The following is a 2,500-nucleotide window of genomic DNA, read 5'->3' as shown; positions in this document are numbered from 1 at the left end:
TTAAAAACTTTGTGGACTGCCAGAAAAAAAAAAAAACTTTGAGTTTGATTGTTGAAGTACTTATAACCACAAAGGGGTTTTGTTCTGAATTACATGTACATCATTCAATAATCTACCTTCTAAAAAGTCAATTGTCTTTTTCCCTCCAAAAACCCGAAAAATAAATATAAAAGATGAAGGTAATTCTTATTAAACAAGGTTTTGTTTTTCTGCTGCTCTAAGATAAAAAAAAGGAGAATTAGTTATCATGCCCAGTATGCCTAACCCCAACCTTAATGCTAACCATTTAAAATCAGTGCCATAGGCGTTTTTACGGACTAACTCATGAAAAACGTACGCCAACTACATCTCCTTACTGATTTACTTACCAATATACACGTACTTGCTAACAATTGATGGACTTTTTGTTGATGTTTCCTACTTTCAATTTCAACCTAGTTTAAAATTAAATTTACCTAGGTTGAAATCATTTCAACCTGAATTTCAAATTTACCTGTAACACATACAACTCAATAATGTCCCTTTCATGGTAATACATAAATGCGTTAGCGGCTATAACAGCAAAGGGAGTATCCATAGCGATTCCGTACGTTTGATGGTATATGTCACAGCTAAATTCTGATTGTAGGAAATTATTCTGAAAGACTAGCCTGGTTAAGGACGTTCGCGCCAAAATCTTTCTGCGGTGAGATTTTCTTCATTTCTCGCCTAGAGTTAGTTCATAAAGTACTTAGTTCAAAAATGAGAAAAGATTTGGGGGTCACCGACTTGGTTTCGGAGAAAATGCCCGACCTATCCAATCGAACAGTTCGGCAATCGAACCCAATCGAACACCAATCGTCAGGGGCACCCAACGAGAAAATAGTTCAAAACCACTTAAACATAGCATTTTTAAGCGTATTTTAGTATTTAAACGGTAGATATAGGCATACTTTTATCCCATAATTTTTTTCATCTGTTCGGATTTCCTAGCTGAAAGTCTGGTGATCCGAAAATCATAGAGATCAAATTTTACCTTTTCGAAAATTTCAGCCAGAAAAAAGGCTCCCGAAAATTCTAGGTGACCTTTTCAGGCTAAAAATCTGTTAAAAATGAGCAATTATACCATTTTTCAGATGTTCGAAAATCCTAGGAGAGGCAGGCAAGCAAGACATTTTACAACAAATGTTCCGAAAATTCTAGATCTCAAATCGTCTTCCGAACAGATATTTTCCGAAAATTGACGTTGGGTGCTCCTGAATCGTTTGATTGCTGAACTCAATCGAACGTAATCGAACTTACAATAAAATTTTGCCAATCGAACACAATCGAACGTTCGATTACCGAACGATTGGTACAATCGAACGTTCGATTAACGAACGCCGTTGTTGAACGCCGTTGTTGAAATGGTGCGATTTTTCTCTGTTGAGAAGCATTTCTTTTTAATAGCCACAGTACCTTAACAGTCATCGAAATTGCCTTTTATTTGTTTTGTTTTGTTCGAACATTGACATTCTTGCAGTATGATGTTCAGTTCCTGTTTATTCAATAAAAGCTGACATTGATTATATTCCACGTGTTTTACTCAGTTTGAGGCGTCAAGGGACAATTGCATGGGATTAGTTCGATTTTGTTCGATTATATTGGTTCGATTGGTTCGAAAATCGAACTCACAGCAAAATGGGTGTTCGATTTTGTTCGACTGCCGAACCCAATCGAACGATTGGAGTTTGATTGGGTTCGATTGGTTTTTTTGTTCGGTTTTGTTCCATTGGATATGTCGGGAAAATGGCAGTGGAAAAATGCCTTAATGGCGAGATGTAGCCTCATCTGCTCATCCATTGAAAATCATAAAAATAAACTTTTAGAGTGAAGGTTTCCGTGCATAGGTTTTTAGAGGTGGGATTTTTAGATAGTTGCATGCCGCTAGGGATGTCGTAAACAGTAGAGTTCATCCTCGACGAGCGTTTTCGTAAGCCCCATCCGTTGCAACCACTACCGGCATTCGATGGCAAGAGGAAAGAAAATGTTAAAAAAAGATAACTTCCTACGGTGGGAATTTTTTCATTTCATCTTATTTTTTAGATAGTAAGTAAAGTAAGTGATTCATGATTAAAAAAATAGGGGTCACCGACGATCTAAACGAATAAAATCGATGTGATTTTGCAAAGCTCTTGGAAAATTTCGTTTGTCACGTTTTTGCGTGACCTATCGGGGAAGGACTAAAACCCAAGAGAAGATCGATCGTTGAAGGGATGAAAGGTTTTTACCCCCCAAAAAAACTTTATCGGCTTAGCAACGAAGTTTTAAGCAGGCTTCATCTTCATTTGGTTAGTATTTTGTATAATATCTCTCGATTGCCGTCATGCTCATCTTCTGGAGGGTGGTTTTTGTGAAATTTAATCGCTGGTTGTTTCCACGCAGGTCCGCACTATTCAAGCGGGCGAGGACGAAAATACTGCTCTATTTTCACGAAAGTAAAGGAAAAGAACTTCAAAAACATGCATTCATTTTGAACTTA

The sequence above is a fragment of the Montipora foliosa genome, chromosome 6 (assembly GCF_036669935.1).
Source record: "Montipora foliosa isolate CH-2021 chromosome 6, ASM3666993v2, whole genome shotgun sequence".
Lineage (NCBI taxonomy): Eukaryota > Metazoa > Cnidaria > Anthozoa > Scleractinia > Acroporidae > Montipora > Montipora foliosa.
The sequence above is the reverse complement of the archived record's forward strand: the minus strand, read 5'-3'. Positions refer to the sequence as shown.